Source organism: Ctenopharyngodon idella, chromosome 10, assembly GCF_019924925.1.
Source record: "Ctenopharyngodon idella isolate HZGC_01 chromosome 10, HZGC01, whole genome shotgun sequence".
NCBI classification, from domain to species: Eukaryota; Metazoa; Chordata; class Actinopteri; order Cypriniformes; family Xenocyprididae; genus Ctenopharyngodon; species Ctenopharyngodon idella.
In genome coordinates, this window is record NC_067229.1 from 16204236 (window position 1) to 16223111 (window position 18876).

Here is an 18876-nt window from a genome sequence, read left to right on the forward strand (position 1 = left end):
ATCAGTAAGAAAACTAAGTATGGGAGGGACACCCTGTCCTATCTTACCCTCTTATGTGTGTTATGTGGGAATCAAACTCATGACTATTCAAGTTGAACCAAAGGAAGTTAAATAAACTTGTTTTCTCTGTTTCTGCAGTTGTGGCTTCATCTGTGTGTTTGCAGTGCTAATAAATAAAGGTGAGCACCTGAACAAACTACATTTGAAAGAGAAATTAATGCCTGACTGTTAAAGTTACAGTTTCTCTTGTTTCAGTGTCTCTGCAGGTCCCAGTAGAGGCTGTTATTGGTGGTTCTGTTGTCCTTCCATGTTCTTCCACTGAACATTATAATAAACTTCAAGATATTCATGTGTTTTGGAGACACAATGGCAGCAAGATTGTGCGTGATATAAGTCCCAGCAGTCATTCACAAGAGAAACAGGATTCAGAGTATAAAAACAGAACTGAATCATTTCCAGAGGAGTATGAGAGAGGAAACTTCTCCATCAAACTCCACAATCTCATTTATGCTGATACAGGAAAATACAGCTGCCTCATCTCACACTCATCTGAACAGAAGACTGTACAGCTGATCATTAAGGGTGTGTGAAAGTAGTAGATCAGTGCATGAAGTTTTTAATTTAAACATAGTTATTTGCTTTAAAATCTAAATGCTGCAAGAAACTGATCCCATATTTGAAGTTCACTAGTGATGTTTCAGTCTGAATGCTGCTGTTTATTAAGTATAGGTGAGTCTGTTGTTTATCACAATGAGATAAAGTTACCTGTTATACTTTTTTGTTGCAGAATCAACAGCAGAAAAAGGAACCAAATCCACTGAACAAGAAAACCAAGGAACAACAAAACCAAGCAGTGTGTGGATATCATCGCCTTGGCTCTGGAGTGGCATTGCATTAGTTATAGTTATAGTTATAGGCTTCATTGTAGTTTACTTTAGAAAAAAGTCCTCAAGCAATCTTAGTGCAGGCGGACACAGCATGAGTTCAGACGCTCATGAGGTTGAACACATTGTGAATCAGTAATAGCTGATAGTAATAAAGATAAAGTTGGTACATGACACAACTGTATAGCTTGGTGTACCGGCAGCAATTGCATGAGATTTTGCGCTAAACACTGAGTCAGAGGAGGAGGTCAGTGCTTCAGTTTTGCTGCCACAACTTTGCGTGGAAAAAGTAAGAAATAATGAGATGCAAATGATTTGGTTGAAGAACAGAGAACAGAATGGAATGAGAATGAAAGTGTGTTACTGTATTTCCTGCTGATCACATTAAGCCTATAACAATTATATTTACAGCTGTTGGGATGGATTTCATGGAAAATCGTTAGTCTGCGCGTCATATCTGTAAATATAGGAAAGAAGGTCAGGCTCCCACTACGTCTACATAGAGTGGAAGTTTTTAAAGCTATAAAAACGGAAAGCAACATTATCCATAATAAAACGCAAATTAACATTGGTTTGTTTTTTCAGAAATGCTTTGTTTGCAAATAGCATCATATTTGCTGTGCATTGAAAAGGGCTACATTCTCAAAAGCATCGTGAGCCAAGTTTATCGACAAGGTTCTCAAAACAATTTTTATGTTGTAACATTGCCAAGTCAAAACAACAGCAGAACATAAGTTATCTGCTCACGAGTCATTTTCTTGAATATCTGTTTTTTGTTATTTATTTATCTATAGGGTTGAGAGGGTTTAATGTTGTTAGTGACATTTGCACTGATAAGATGCTCACATGTAACCATGGGCTCAGTATGTAGGCCCATTTCTTGCACATAAGAAGATCATAGCAGAGCGACTCACAGCTCATGTAATTACCAAAACTTAATGTTCCTCCAACAGTATTTTTATGCTGCAACTGCTAAAGGGCCAAGTTACATATTCTAGCTTTAATAGCTATTTTTATATTTTGTACCCTTTATGATTATCACTTTTAAGTCAAGTGCTTTTAATTATTAGTGTGTATAAAATGTGCTGTAAATATCCTTGTCTTTCCACTTTGTAAGTTTAAAAGTTACATTTAGTTTTTACAGTTTTCTGATGCAAAACACACTGTTTTGTACTGTTATATTCTTGCCTTATTCACTGCATTCATACAACACATAATGAGATCTTGAAACAGGCTAAAGTTAAGACAAATGAGTCAATATGTTGCTGCCTTAAAAATTCTGTACTAGAAAACATTCATATTGAAAATATTGTTTTATTTGTAGGAACTGTTAATTATATTTAAAGTGTACTTCAGAATTCTCAGGTATAAACAGGAAACAAGGAACATAGTTTCATTGTATTTGCATGATCTCATTATGTTCAAGACCCAATAAATTGTATTATGAAATAATGCATGTGTCAGCGTTGTATATTACAAACATATTACTATCTTATATCTTATACTTTTTACTAAAACCAAATGTTTTACATTTCATTTGGCTGATGCTTTTATGTGAAAGCAAGTGTGGCTTTTGGTTTAAAAACAAACAAACAAATAGCACATTTGTGGTAATATGAGTTTTAATTTGTGTGCACATTTGGATAAAACTCAATTTCTGAATGCCACTGTCTCCTCATCATCATATCCAACCCCTTCCCCTTCCTCCCCATGATTGTGTGTTTTGAGGCAGTGCACTGGGGCTCTTTGAGGGACCAGTGAGGGTTTTAATGGCCTCTAAGGGCCCCAGCCGTATCTCAGCACCAGAATATTACAGTAAACACATGGGATTGGGCTTTTTCATGTTTGTATGACAAGCATCCTGGTGCTCAGAATTTCCACAGCAAGCACCACTCCTTACTAGTAAATGAAATGCATCAAATAATGGCATCAGGTCACAAAACAAACTATTCAAGAAAAATCAAACTGAACGCCTCTGTGTATTTCCGAAACATGACAATAGGCATCAAAAGCATTTTATCTATGTACTACAAAAACACAGTACAAAATGCTGTAATAAATACAATACAGAAGAATATGTCAGAAAGAAGAGAAATGCAAATCTGACTGTCAGGTTTGTGAGGTCCTGTAATGATAACAGTAAGAAGTACAACAGGACAGTAACATCAACCCTGAATACAATTAAATAACAAAACCAATCATTGTGTACTTTTTTGCCTTTTCCATCTCATTGTTATATTTAATCATTTAAAAAAAAAAAAAAAAAAAAAAAAAAGTGTAAATATGTCTCTTTCAGTTTCTCTGTAGGTCAGAATGAGGATATAACAAGATAATAAACAAAACCAAAATGTGACCATGCATATACTGTACCCGCCCACACGCCTGCACATCTAATCTGACAACAATTCTATCTCAGTCTCTCTGAATCTGTCCTCCAATCGTAGAATACAGTCTCTTACTGCACTTGTACAGTCTGTCAGGATGAAAACAAGAGAGAGGAATGAGGAAGATTTTGAGCCCATTTGAAAGGCAAATTCATGAAAAGTCCAGGCTGTATTTCCCTGTTGTTTTCAGTTCTCTCTCTTTCATTTTTTTCTGTAGGTTACAATGAGGATGTCACTGAAAGCTCTGCATTCTTGTTCTGTTCTTACACTGATGATAAACACAAGTCAAAACATAACATTGTATTAAATGCACAGTGACAGCGGGAATATATAAGACATTATTCAGAGAAATGTTTTAAGTGTAAACGGTAAAGCAAAGGCTGCTATAAGATGTCCAAATCATCCTCAATAATATAGTTAAACTTGTTAAACACCAACTAGTGAGCTGGATCTCACTAGTTAAAAAAGGATTATAAATATGCGAGAGTATGTTTCTATAAATCTAGTGTTTTGCACAGGTTTCTATGAGGGTTTTATTCAGGCAGGTGTGTCCAGCTTATCAAGGACTTCAGGATCACTAGAAACTTCCACCCAGGTGAGTTGAGCTAAACTCTGCAGGGAAGTGACCTCCAGGAGCAGGACTGAACACCTGTAAGGATATAGGGATTGGGTTAGGTAATAGAAAATATTAAACTAAGAATGTGTTAGAATGGTTGCTGCACCCCTGGTTTTATCCTCCATTAATAAATAAACATAAAAACTCTTAATTTCCAACATAAAATAAACTGACAGATCACTATTATCCACTGACAAAACATGAGATCATTTAACAACAAGAATAACAGCACCATAAATCTGTGGAGAAATGGGACTGAACTCTTCTTACTTGTGGCAGTGTTTATAACACCAGTATCCTGATGCCACAGCAACACTATTCTGGTTTAAAACATCAAACAATGGCATCAGGTGATATGCCTTTGCAAACTAAATGAGACACGTTTATTTAGGAACCAGACTGAGCACTATGAGAACTGGCTTTATTAGCATTGTTTCCATAAAAATACAATACAATGCTGTAATGCATTGTAACGACTGAGACAAATCAGACACAATTATTTGTTATAGGTAACCAATAATTGTTTAAAGCACTCTGGGGCCTGTCCCCCATCCCCCGAGAAGTTCTCAGTTACAAGTTTTATTGCGCTAAAGAATGTGTTTGCCACATGGAAGAGCAGAGAAGAGACACAGAAACATGCATCTTTCCTGCATTTTCCCCACAGAACACAGACTTTCCTGCATTAATTTATAGACAGACCGTTCTATAAATGAACATGCACATCCCTAGCAAATGGTATCCATTATTGCTGTTGTTGTATTGCACTCATTGTATTCGCATGTTTTATGATACATTTAAGGTAACTTCAATTATGCCATGTTTAGTGTCTACGGGTTCGTATCGAGAAGATTTAAATGCTTGTGTATGCGGTATGTCCATACCTGTGCAACACATCAGTATTACAAGAATCTTTAATAGTTCTTCTTCAAAACTCAGCCAGTAAATCTTGCTCGATCATAAAAGCCCTGACAGGAGGCGTGTTATCGCCCGGAAATACAACATCTTCATTGGTCCGGTCAACAACTAAGAGGTGTGACTTTGACCAGAGGTTAAAAGCCAGTGAACAATGCCACTCCCTCTCTTTCCTTGCTTCTTGGACGACTGAAGAGACCCCCTTCTTGCTGCAGGCCTGTAGGCCTAGGCCTGCAGACCTCGGCCTACAACCCAGCCATGTGCTCATCTATAAGTTTTCATAGTACTTCATCTAACGCAGAAGATACTGGCAACAACTTCGGACCGAACCATCAAGATTACAACCCAGCCGGCAGATCCGATGCTCCTCAGCCTAAAGGCATCTTGCAAGTATCGTACATTTGAACACTAAACAGCGATTTAGTATTGATTTGTAAAACTTACCTTTGTCACCAAAGGTGTTTTATTACTGAGGAAACTGATGATTCTTTTCCAGATTGTCTATGTCAACTGTCTTAAAACTATTTTATCTAGTACTAACATGCATTAAACTTATGCACAGTACTGTATGTTTACATGAACTGAGTATATCAGATGCCAAGATTGATTGCTAATAACATTTTTAATAATATTTTAAATGTGGGACATTTGAAGTGTTTGATAAAGCGTTTAGTGCTGTAAGTCTATCTTAAAAAAATTTTCTAGCCTGTCGTTTGCTCACTGTATCCATTTATGAGCATGTTTTATTATTACATTTGTGTGTTTACTATTTAATAAAAAGCTTTTATAACCAGGCTTTATTTTATTAATTACAAATAATAATAATAATAATAATAATAAAATAAATGGACAAATACAAATGATTTGTAAGGATTTTAATGAAAAGGAATGAAAGGATTTTAACTAGACATTGTTCTGAACTGGAGACATGGTGTCAGCAAGATTGTGTGTGATATAATTCCCAGCAGTCAGAGAAACAGGATTCAGACTATGAGAACAGAACTGAAACTTTCCCTGGTGATTATCTGAGAGGAAACTTCTCTCTCAAACTCACCAATACTCTGCTGAAGGAAAATAAATCTGCTACATCACAAACTCATCTGAACTTCAGCAGAACTACAGCTGATCATCAGCAGTGTATGAAATTGGGTAATTAGTGTATTAAGTTTTTAATTCAAACACAGTTGTATGCTGTGAAATTACAGACATACATATTATCTTTAAATCTTCTTCAGTATTCTCAGGTATATTCAGAGGAGGCAAGGAGCCTTGTATTCCCTTTCAGTCGGTCACTTTCGACGTACGTCAGTAGTGACCGACAAATTGGGATATCACCAGAGAGCCCTATCAGCTTCGAGTGAAACTAAACAAGCCAATGGAATTGGCGTGCAATATTTGCATAATGCGCACCGCCCCCGCGAGGTGGGTATAAATACGGAAGCAGATGCAATCGCACTCCGTCTTTCGCTTCGGAGCCAACCTGTGTGTTCCTGCTATTAGACTGAGAGTGACTTCTCAAGCCTTTGAATTGCCGTTGTTTGCAGTGCTGGTGTTAAGGCACCCTACAGCGAAGCCCTGAGCTTTCCAGAGTGAGCCTCTCTAGCTATTTACACAGCTCTCAACTGCTGTTTTCACAGCATTGTTTTGCCCCGTTTGATTTGCGATTTGGGCCGGTTCCTCAATGCGTGTGACTCAGGGAGTGGTGTACCTGCAGTCACATTGCGGCTGTGTGCTTCAGCACAAAAGAACAAGAGCTGAATTTCCCCCTGCTAAAAGAGCTTCACAGACGAACCCTGCGTCTTTTTCAAGATGTAATTTCGTCTGTGCGTAACTGGATGCGGTCGTTCCCTGGTCCCTGCTGATGGTCACAATCGCTGTGTCACATGCTGGAACATGACTATCTCAGTGTTGAGGTCTAGACTCTCATTCCTTGGTTCTCAGGGAGCGGGGGTCCCCTCCCCTATGCCCCGTTCGGCCGTTTTCTCTGGCTCCGGTCAGGGGAGCGGCGCGTCGTTGTGCAAGAAGGGTGACTTGAGGATCACGGTTAGGGCTTCCCCGCTGAGCTCCGCTCCGCAGGCCCCTTTCCCCTCAACAACACTGCAGCCTGTGGTGTTGCCGGAGGAGCGTGCTGGTCCCTCTACGGAGAGACCATCCGTTTCCTTCGGTGCACCTGCGGATGAACAGTGCGTCCCGAACCTTCTCGGCTGGACGATTGGTTTCTCGGGCGGGCTGCACTGGTCCTCAGCGTCCCGCCCCGGCGCCTTTCTTTCCGTAAGTGCATGAGGAGGTGACCAAGTCGTGGAGAACGCCCTATAGTGTTCGGCCCAGGCCTGGTCCCTCTTCTGCCTTCACCACTCTGGATGGCGGGGAGGCTAAGGGGTGCGCTGGAATTCCCCCAGTCGCAGACGCGGTGCCCAGCCCGCTCAGACCCCAGCCAAGCCAGGTGGCAAGAGAACAAGGAAGCGGTCCTGAGACGGGCGACCTGGAGGAGAGAATGTCAGCTCTACGGGAGATGATGCCCGCATCTCTCTCTCCCCCGGTGGAGGGCCGGGGGGAATTTGTGTGTCCTGTGGTCCCAGTGTGTATGTCGAGGCCGCCTTTCTTGCGCCATCTCCCATACACACTGCCACCTCGCAGAGTCCGACCCCACTTTGGGCCGCTATGCCATCCAAGTCGGGTCCCAGTACTCTGCCTCGCTGCCCCACGTCGGGTACGTCTGTGGTGCCTTTGGTCCAGCTGGCTCGGAGTCTGGGAGCGTGGTTAGTGCTTCCCAGCCTGTCCCGCTGGCTCATTCATACCATCAGACTCGGCTATGAAATTCAGTTTGCCCGGCGTCCCCCGGTGTTCAGGGGTGTCTACTACACTCGCGTGTCCCTGGACAATGCACCTGTTTTCCGCGTGGAGATTGCTGTCCTCCTGGTAAAGGATGCAATCGAGCCGGTCCCTCCAGTCGATATGAAGTCAGGGTTTTACAGCCCCTACTTCATTGTACCCAAGAAAGGCGGTGGGTTACGGCCAATCCTGGATCTGCGTGTCCTGAATCGGTCCCTTCACAGGCTGCCGTTCAAGATGCTTACGCAGAAACGCATTTTCAAATGAATCCGTCCCCAGGATTGGTTCGCAGCGATCGACCTGAAGGACGCATACTTTCATGTCTTGATTCTGCCTCGACACAGACCCTTCCTGCGGTTTGTGTTCGAGGGTCGGGCATATCAGTACAAAGTCCTACCCTTCGGGCTGGCCCTGTCACCCCGCGTCTTTACGCGGGGTGACAGGTTGCGGAGGCTACCATTGTTCTGCTCAAGGAACAGGGCGTTCGCATTCTCAACTACCTCAACGACTTGCTCATTCTGGCCATCTCGCGAGAGCAGTTGTGCGAACACAGGGACATGGTGTTAGCTCACCTCAGCCAGTTGGGTCTTCGGGTCAATTGGGACAAGAGCAAACTCGCCGCCATGCAGAGGATCTCTTATCTCGGTATGGAACTGGACTCGGTTGCCCGGACAGCGCGCCTCACAGAGGTGTTGAACTGCCTGAGTTTGCTCAAGCGCAGGACAGCGGGCCCACTGAAACTTTTTCAGCGGCTCCTGGGGCATATGGCATCCGTAGCCGCAGTCACGCCGCTCGGATTGCTTCATATGAGGCCTTTTCAGCACTGGCTTCACGACCTGATCATGCAGGTTGCTGAGGGGGGCGAGGACACTGAATCCGCTTCGCCCTTCCTCTATACTCTCTTGGGATCTCTCCCTGGTACTTACATCTCTCCGGGGTCATCCCTTCGAGCCTTTGCAGTCAGTAGAGTTAAAAGTACTGTCCCTTAAGACCGTCCTCCTGGTTGCATTGGCCTCGGTGAAGAGGGTAGGGGACCTGCACGCATTTTCGGTCGACGAATCGTGCCTGGAATTCGGGCCCGGTGACTCTCACGTTATCCTGAGACCCCGGCCTGGATATGTGCCCAAGGTTCCTACCACTCCCTTCAGAGATCAGGTAGTGAACCTGCAAGCGCTGCTTTTGGAGGAGGCAGACCCAGCCCTGGCTTGGCTCTGTCCCGTCCGCGCTCTGCGCCTGTACGTGGATAGAACGCGAAGCTTTAGGACCTCAGATCAGCTCTTTGTCTGTTACGGAGGCCAGCAGAAGGGAAAGGCTGTCAACAAGCAGAGGATGGCCCACTGGATAGTGGACGCCATCGCCTTGGTTTATCAGTCCCAAGGCGTGCCTTGCCCGCTCGGGTTAAGAGCTCACTCCACTAGAGGAGTTGCCTCTACCTGGGCGTTGGCGCACGGCACCTTGCTGACAGATATCTGTAGAGCTGCGGGCTGGGCGACACCCAACACGTTTGCTAGATTCTAGCCTTCGTGTGGAACCAGTATCTTCCTGTGTACCTGCTTCCTGTAGCCAGTAACACGAAGAACCTGTTCTAGTGTTGGCTTGCTATGCCACTCCCGCCCCATGGGCCGGATAAGTGCATCCATTGCTCCAGTGAGTTCCCCGCATGGCGAACCCTGTCGAGTTCCTCCGCCTCCCCTTGCGGCTCGGACATTGCGGAGTGTCTGATGCCAGGCCAAACGTCCGTTTCCGACGTTGATGTTTGGCTGGGTGCCATTTGTTGTGACCCCTCCACGTGAGTGGTCCCATATGTGTATTTTCCATGGTCAACTCCCCATGGTGAGCCCGTGTCTTTCCCTTAGCAGAGCCAGCTCTGCTGTCACCTGTCAGATGAGTCTCCCCCTATCTCTAGGCTGGAGCCATCCCAGGGACTCCATATGCGTACTGCCCACTGCCAGTCCATATGTGTATTCCCACGTAATTCGTCCCCTGCAGGGTAGGTTGTGGTCTCCGCAGCTTCCCCTACGGGTTCGCTTCCCCAGTGTTGTCTAAGTCTTACTGTAGTGGGTCTTGCGGAACAGCAGTAGACTCTCTCAGTGTAAGCTCGCCCCCTTCTCCGCCCCCTAGGTGCACCGGGTGGCTGGAGCTTATGATGGGTGCTGGAAGGGGTCAGTAACTCTGGCACTTTATTTGGGATCCCAATTTGTCGGTCACTATTGACGTACGTCGAACGTGATCGACTGAAAGGGAACGTCTCGGTTACGTATGTAACCCTCGTTCCCTGAAGGAGGGAATGGAGACGTACGTCCTGTCGCCACAGTTCCTGTGCCTTCGCTGTAGTGTAGACTCAAGGCTGTCTCCTCAGCGAAAAACAGAGTGCGACTGCATCCGCTTCCGTATTTATACCCACCTCGCGGGGGCGGTGCGCATTATGCAAATATCGCACGCCAATTCCATTGGCTTGTCTGATGCCAGGCCAAATGTCCATTTCCGACGTTGATGTTTGGCTGGGTGCCATTTGTTGTGACCCCTCCACGTGAGTGGTCCCATGTGTGTATTTTCCATGGTCAACTCCCCATGGTGAGCCTGTGTCTTTCCCTTAGCAGAGCCAGCTCTGCTGTCACCTGTCAGATGAGTCTCCCCCTATCTCTAGGCTGGAGCCATCCCAGGGACTCCATATGCGTACTGCCCACGGCCAGTCCATATGTGTATTCCCACGTAATTCGTCCCCTGCAGGGTAGGTTGTGGTCTCCGCAGCGTCCCCTACGGGTTCGCTTCCCCAGTGTTGTCTAAGTCTTACTGTAGTGGGTCTTGCGGAACAGCAGTAGACTCTCTCAGTGTAAGCTCGCCCCCTTCTCCGCCCCCTAGGTGCACCGGGTGGCTGGAGCTTACGATGGGCGCTGGAAGGGGTCAGTAACTCTGGCACTTTATTTGGGATCCCAATTTGTCGGTCACTATTGACGTACGTCGAACGTGATCGACTGAAAGGGAACGTCTCGGTTACGTATGTAACCCTCGTTCCCTGAAGGAGGGAACGGAGACGTACGTCCTGTCGCCACAGTTCCTGTGCCTTCGCTGTAGTGCAGACTCAAGGCTGTCTCCTCAGCGAAAAACAGAGTGCGACTGCATCCGCTTCCGTATTTATACCCACCTCGCGGGGCGGTGCGCATTATGCAAATATCGCACGCCAATTCCATTGGCTTGTTTAGTTTCACTCGAAGCTGATAGGGCTCTCTAGCGATATCCCAATTTGTCGGTCACTACTGACGTACGTCTCCCAGCCAGCCTCTCCACCCCAGACTATCCTCACTCTCTCACAAACTATTCCCCATAATCCATTGCCTGGAATTATCACTGATTATTGACAGCTGTGTTACCTCATCAGTCTCACCCTATTTAAAGCCTGGTTTCACACTCATTCATGGTTCAGTCTTGCTTGTGTTATGTGTGCTTCTGTATCTTGGTTTTTGGATTCTTTATGTTTCCCTTGTTTCCTCTTTTTTGCCTGTGCTCTGGATATCATTGTTTGCACTGCCTACTTTGTGCTTTTGACCATTTGCCTGTTTTTTGACTATGTTTGTGGACTACCTCATTAAATACTGCGTTTGGATCCCCAATCTTGCTGTCTCCATGCAGTGCATAACACTCTAAAAGAATGTTTGAACTCAAAATAAATGTCCCCTTATCAAAACCAACCTACACTTTGTAGACATTGAATATACAGTCTATTTAGAGGTTTATTTTGAACAGTATCTGAGGTTGATCTGTTTTTTCTTACGTGTGTGTATGACAAACATCCTGGTGCTCAGAGTTTCCACATCAAGCACCACTCCTTACTAGTAAATGAAGTGCATCAGGTCAAACCAGAAACCGTATGATGGCAATAGGAACAAAAACACAATACAAGATTCAATTACACAATACAAAAGAATATTTGTCAAAATCAAGAGAAATATTAACACTATAAAAATGCAAAAATATATAGATGTAGACAGCAAAACAAATGCCAATAAATTAAAAAAAGTTCAACTGAATAAAACAAGCAACACACACAACCAAACCTAAATTATATGACTATAAACAAGCATGTAGATCAGAATGAGGATGAAACTGGTGATAAGAAACAAGATATGACATATGATGTATGTGGGACCTACTGTACCTGCCCACTCGACTGCACATCTAATCCGACAACAAGTCTCTTACTTCACTTGTACAGACTGTCACGATGAAAACAAGACTGATGAACTATGAGGAAGATTTTTAATATTAATATTAATATTATATTATTATTATAATATTATAAATATTAATATGATAAATATTAATATTATAAAGCGACGAGAATATTTTTGGTGCGGCAAAAAAAAACAAACAAAAAAAACGACTTATTTAGTGATGGCTGATTTCAAAACACTGCTTCAGGAAGATTCAGAGCGTAATGAATCAGCGTGTTGTTCCAGTCAAGTAGTGATGTTCAAGTTATAGATGGATCTGTTGCTTTTGTCGCAGTGCAGTAATTTTTTTCTTTGCGTTTTTGTTGTAGATTCAACAGCAGAAAAAGTAAACAAATCCACTGAACATGAAAACCACGGAAAAGATAAAGGAGGAAACAGTGTGGAGACATCATGGCATGGGATTGTATCACATTGTATCAGCTGTATTATTGTTTATAGTGCTTACAATGTGTTTCTTCATTATTTACTGTAAAAAAAGGAATTCAAGCTGCCTCATTCTCTTCTGTCATAACTGAAGGAGAAAGAACAGTGACAGAAATTAAAGGTCTGAAAGTTTTGCGTGGTGTAAGGGGAAGCCTACAATTAGTGTTTAGAATAAATCTCTCCTCAAAATACAAAAAGAATGACCTCCAGACTTCGGCCAGCTGTCGGGCCAAGAAGAAGAAAAAGCCAATGCGACCTGGTGGTTCTTGAGCTGGACATGTCCAGAAAATATGACCCAAAGTGACATCTAGAACATGTCGGGTCTATTTCTGGAAATATTCTTGCCAGTTTACTCAATGTAGCCTATGAATTATCTTAAACTACAGTAATCCATGCCTGACACAAATAGATGTTGAATGAATTTGCCTAATTGCTGACTGCTAGACTGCCTCTGAGACTACACTTCCAAATCCTCTTCTCACTGTTCCCTTAAAGAGGCGATAGGCTGCTCTTTGAATCAGACTGTACACTTTAGATATCAGACCTCACTCAGATGCACCCCAGTTCAAAAACTCCTCGATCCAACTATGAGATGGAGGAGTCAAAAAGGTACTGAAATATTTTTTGAGGCTTCGTACCTGCTGATATCTGGGAAAATTAGATTTAGGAATATCAAAATCTGATATCATACATTCAAAGGAAATAAAACTATAGCCCTGAAAAATATTTCTTACACATCTGACTTCCTTTCTAAACCATGTCTGAGAAGCATGGTCAATTAAGGATGGTGGGAACAGTGCATTGGACGTAATAGGTAGCAAGGAAAGTGCTTGTTTTTTCTTAAAATGTGACCTAAACTGAGCCCATATTTTTAATCATCTGGTCACCAATGGATTACTTGTCAGATTCTTACTGTTAAGTGTCTGCGGGGGACAGAGCATTGAAAACAGAGAGACTGGCCTGAAAGATGCCTATTCCATCTCTACCCAAACAGGTTCATTCTCCTGATTTAATTGCTCTGCCCAGTGAATAAATTTAACAGTATTACAAGACCAATAATACATAAAGTTGGGCAATGCCAGTAACCCTGTATCTTTCCACATTTATAAAAATGCTTTTCTTTATTTTTGCAATGCTTTTATTCCATATGAACGAAGATATATGTTTGCCTAACTAACTCTTTAAAATCTAAAATGAAGAAAGTGGACTTGATTTAAAATAGCTAAATATTGTAAAAAAATAGTCACACTTTTGTTCATGGTCAGAAATGACAAATGAATGGGAAATATAAAAAAAGAGCAATTGTTAGGGGGAACAATCTACAAATTAGCCAGCAGAAAATAATATCTAAACCTTGACAAAAAGTACTCTTTGAGAATGTATATATGAAATATGAAATATATATCCAAATCCACAACCTAATAAAAGTAAGATTGGATTTTAAAAGCCTTGTCACTATTTTAACATGAAATACAGCCTCAATTGAAAAAAAAAAGAAGAAGAAAGTTTTTTTTGCATTATTTTATGAGGAAAATTGATTATAATTATTGCATAAATATTAATTAGTAACATAAAATTCTCTCAAAATGCAAAAAAACAAAAAAACAAAAAAAAAACAAAAAAAAACAAAACTATATTACATTGGTTTTACTGAAAATAAAAAAAGTTACATTTCAGGTGTTCCGTCACTTTTCACCGCGAACAACACTGGAAACTTAAACCTAACTGGAAACACTGGGCCCACTGTACACAGTCCCCTTTCTCAATCTATGCATTTTGAGTTAAAAAAAGTGCAAATGTTAATATTTACTCATAAAACTGATATTATTATGTTTAGTTGACTACATCTTTGCATTTTTAACTAGATATTTTCTTGCAGAGTTTTACAAAGCTCATTTTATGGTAGAACAGAGGTGTCCAACCCTGTGCCTGGAGGGCTACTGTCCTGCAGAGTTTAGCTCCAACCCTGATCAAACACATCTGAAAAAATCTTAACGCAATATATACAATATATAATTTTCTAATAAGTAATAAATAATTCTGAAGAGTTTGGTAATATTTTTCCCAGAGTTCAACCCAATGCTCGTGCCAGTCCAAGAGCTCAACCCTGAGCCCGCACTTGTCCCAGAACACTGCCAGGTTTCGATCACGTGCCAGAACTCAGCTGGAGAGCACTGCACTGCTGTCCCTCTGAAACAAATGATCTGACCTTCTGTTCTCCTTGCTCCTTCACTGCTGCTGAGGGAATCTCCTGTACTACTATCTCCTGTGTTACGGACTTATGGGCCCCTGAGCTACCTGCACTGCCGTGGCTTTCTGAGCTACCTGCAACGCCATGGGCCACTGAGCTACCTGTACCGCCATGGCTTCCTGAGCTGCCGGTGACTCCCTGGAGCTCCAGGACCCCAGGACCCATCCTGGAGTTGTGCCAAATCACCTGCCTGTCACCTGACACTGCTCCAGGACGCACACCCTGGCTGAAATCTATTTTTTGCATGACGTCACACCTTCCTGGAGGGGAGAGTACTCTCACCAGCTCCATTGACCATGCCTGTCTCCTCAGCACTACACTTCCCATCATCCTCTCTGGCTCACACCTGCTCACACTCCTCAATCACCTGCACCTGCAAGCTTTTACCTGCAAATAAAATACCAGTGATTCGCTACTTGCCTGTGTTGCCCCCTCCGTTGTCACATAATCAATTGAGAGAAAACATATAGGGTGGTATGAGTCGCATCTTGGGTGCATTTTAACATTTTAACTGTGACAATAGCCTGCAACATAGTTGGTGCATTTTTGCTAAATTATTTCAGTGAAAACTTCAAATTTCAAAATTGGGGATAGTTTGTATAAAAACGTTCTGTAAAATTAAATTATAAATCCACTGGGGCCAGGTGCTTTTCCACTTTTCATTTGTGTAACAGCTTGTTCGATCTCCACTGTTGATTTGGATTGTTCAAGACTTTATCCTGTTCACTGATAGTAGGTATTTCTAATTTGGTAAAAAAAAAAAAAAAAAAAAGCATGCTGTTCACACTGTCACGTGGCTCTGATGTGTATAGCGTCTCATAATAATTTTTTTTTTTTTTTTAAGTTCCTTGTTAATGCTCAACTGATCTGTGGTTATTCCATGTAACGTCTGATTTTCTGCTATAACTAGCTTAACTTGTCTGTCTCAGTTGGTGTGAAAACAACTTGCTAGCCTCACCATACTTGAATTCTTGCTGTTTAGATCTCAGATATAACCTCTCCTCTGCCTCCATGGTTAGAGTATCTAGTTCTGACGGTGGGGGATCTAGAATGTTCTTGATCTACATCATTTATCCTTGAGATAATCTGATTGACCCACTACATTCTTTTTCCATCATGCATGCACTATAGTAAATGATTTGTCTTTGTTGTCTCCCAGAAGTTACATTGAGTCATACCCGGCGACGTGCAGTTTGTTTCAAGTAAGTAATCTGATTAGATACGAAATCAATGGACTTCTCCTCTGCCAGAGTTGAGTCTCCACATACACTGAGATGGTATGTTGTTTTGAAAGCAGAGAGTGATTACTACAGGACTATGGTCAGAAATGACTGTACCTGTGTATTCACAATGGTAACATTGTCTTGTCTGTAACGATGAAATCAATCCTTGAAATGGATCTAATGAGCTGCAGAAAAGTGCCTCGATGTTGGGTTTTTAAATTTCCATGCATCAACCATACCGCAAGTATGCAGAAACTCATTGACACATCGAACTGGTTTAGTACTGTTGTATTGTTGCTGTTTGCACTGCATTGTACTATATAACAGAAGGAGATTTTAAAACACTGAAACGGGAACAAACTTTTGCTAAAGGACAAAAGAGTCAGTCAGTATGGTGCTGCCTTACCAATTCTGTACCATCTTTCTTCATGTTGTGTTTGCTATTAAATCTATTTTGTTTTCTGTGCGTTATTTCATGATTGTTAATTAAAACTGCATATCATTTACCAAATCTGACTCATTACACATCAGTCAAAACAAACTGAGCAGTGTTCCAGGATCAACATCTTTGTTGGTCTTGGAACAACATTTAAGTTAAATAAACAGTCTTACTGTACACCTAACACAAACCAAACCCCTAAAATCTGTGGACAATTATTGGTTACTTAAAATGGTGTACAAGCCCTTAACGTTAACCCAAGCCTACACTTAACATCAGCCTAAACCTAACCCTAAAATCTGACTGGTTGATAGGAATGTTCTTCCAGGACCAACAATTATGTTGATCAAGGAAACCTGTCCCCCTTGGCGAAATCACATTAACCTCTATGTACATATCCTTGAGGGAAAGTTGCGAATGTGCTTTTTTGCCACCTATCAAACATAGTATTTTTGCCATGTTTTCAAGAAAAATAAGATAAATTCAAGACAAATTCAACTGAGAATTCAAACTGATTAAAATATTATGACTTGTTTTCTGAGAATATACTACTTCTTCAATTCAGTCATTCTTGTTTAAAGCATATAACAAATACAGTGCAGGGTATGCTCAAAACAAACAAAAAAAGATAGAAATAGAAATACAATGAATTTTGTCATTTACTGTCATTCAAATTACAAACCTTTCTACTGTTCTTCTAAAGGAAGGAGCCTCTTTCTGAGTTGTTTGTAGGCCTTTGTCTCACTGTTGTGTGGCGCCCTCTACTGGATAAAACCCTGAACCTTATCTTTGAAATACTGTATACAGTGACTCTAAAAGTACAGTGGCAAGAAAAAGTATGTGAACCACTTGCAGAATCTGTGAAAATGTTATTTTTTATTTAGTACTGTCCTGAGTAAGATATTTTACATAAAATATGTTTACATATAATCCATAAGACAAAAAAATAGCTGAATTTATTAAAATGACCCCATTCAAAAGTGTGTGAACCATTGATTCTTAATACTGTGTGTGGTTACCTGGATGATCTACGACTGTTTGTTTTTTTTTTTTTTGTGATGGTTGTTCATGAGTCTCTTGTTTATTCTGAGCAGTTAAACTGAGCTCTGTTCTTCAGAAAAAATCTCCAGGTCCCAAAAATTCTTCAGTTTTCCACCATCTTTTGCATATTTGAACCCTTTACAACAGTGACTGAATGATTTTGAGATCCATCTTTTTACATGGAGGACAACTGAGGGACTCAAACACAACTATTAAAAAAGGTTCAAACATTCACTGATGCTTCAGAAGGAAACACGATTCATTAAGAGTCGGGGGTGAAAACTTTTGAACAGGATGAAGAGGTCCAAATTTTTCTTTTTTCACTTGAATATCATTTTTTTTTCATTTAGTAGTGCCCTTCGGAAGCAACAGAAGATACTTGCATGTTTCCCGGAAGAAAAATTAAATACAATTTACCTTGATCTTCAAATTCCAAATGTTTTCACCCCCCGTCTATTAATGCATCATGTTTTTTTTCTGGAGCATCAGTGAATGTTTAAAACTTTTTTAAAAGTTGTGTTTGAGTCCCTCAGTTGTCCTCAGTGTGAAAAGATGGATCTCAAAATCATTCAGTCACTGCTGTAAAGGGTTCAAATATGCAAAAATGCTGGAAAACTGAAGAATCTGCAGGACCTGAAGATGTTTTCTGAAGAACAGAGCTCAGTTTAACTGCTCAGGACAAACAAGGGACTCATGAACAACTATCACAAAACAAAACAACAACAACAAAAAAACAGTCATAGATCATCCAGGTAACCACACACAGTATTAAGAATCAATGGTTCACATACTTATGAATGGGGTTATTTTAATAAATTCAGCTATTTTTTTTTTTTTTTTGTCTTGTGGATTATATGTAAACATCTTTTATGTAAAATATCTTACTCAGGACAGTACTAAATAAAAAATAACATGCATTTTGTATTATCTCCCTTATTTTGTTAAAATTATTAACATTTTCACAGATTCTGCAAGTGGTTCACATACTTTTTCTTGCCACTGTATTTGGACACCTAAGCCACACTTTAAAATTTCATTATATAACAAAATATTAAACCAAATGACATTTATTTTAAAGAAATAAATAGCACAAGCACACTGTATGTATGTGATGATGCTTAACTGCATCATATGTTGCTTAACTATATCATCACTTGTTGTCATAATAATAATAATAAACTTTATTTACAGCACATTTCATAAAAGAAATGCAGCTCAAAGTGCTTTTCAGTAAAAAGCATTAGGGCCTACAATAGGCACCAAGTAATTCAAAAAATGAAAATACCATAATTAATATAAGATTAAAATGAATCCCACTTTATGATAATAAAAGATAAAATTATTATACATAAAATGCATGGTAAAAATAATACAACATTAATAAAAGACAACTCACTTCCCAAAAAAAAAAGGTAAAAAAGCCGTCACTGGGGTGGTACAATTTCAAAAAGTACACCTTTGTATCTAACAAGTGCATATTAGTACCTCAAAGGTAGGCCTACATATTGGTACCAAAAGTGTACATAATTAGTATGGGAAGGGGATTAAACGAAGAACGGCTTCAACTTATAGCATATTACCAGGTCGTGGACCAGGTTCTGGCAACTTTCACTGCCAGAAACAGACCTGGTTTCTCCTC

General features: G+C 41.1%; 2 long non-coding RNA genes across 18 annotated transcripts in view; both read left to right on the plus strand.

Annotated features, from left to right (window-relative positions):
• The window catches only part of LOC127520064 (uncharacterized), a 106803-nt gene that overhangs the window by 61638 nt on the left and 26289 nt on the right, over positions 1–18876 (plus strand). For 6 of the 17 annotated variants that reach the window (XR_007932019.1, XR_007932020.1, XR_007932015.1 and 3 more), the window contains 3 exons: positions 139–179; positions 256–582; positions 788–2336. This is a non-coding gene — a long non-coding RNA (uncharacterized LOC127520064). Of the gene's footprint in view, positions 1–138; positions 583–787; positions 2998–18876 lie in introns of those variants that run through there. The other 11 variants (XR_007932025.1, XR_007932027.1, XR_007932026.1 and 8 more) reach the window with 6 other exon arrangements.
• Positions 4410–13407, plus strand: LOC127520073 (uncharacterized). The gene is made up of 2 exons (XR_007932041.1): positions 4410–5186; positions 12169–13407. It is a non-coding gene; the product is annotated as an uncharacterized LOC127520073 (long non-coding RNA).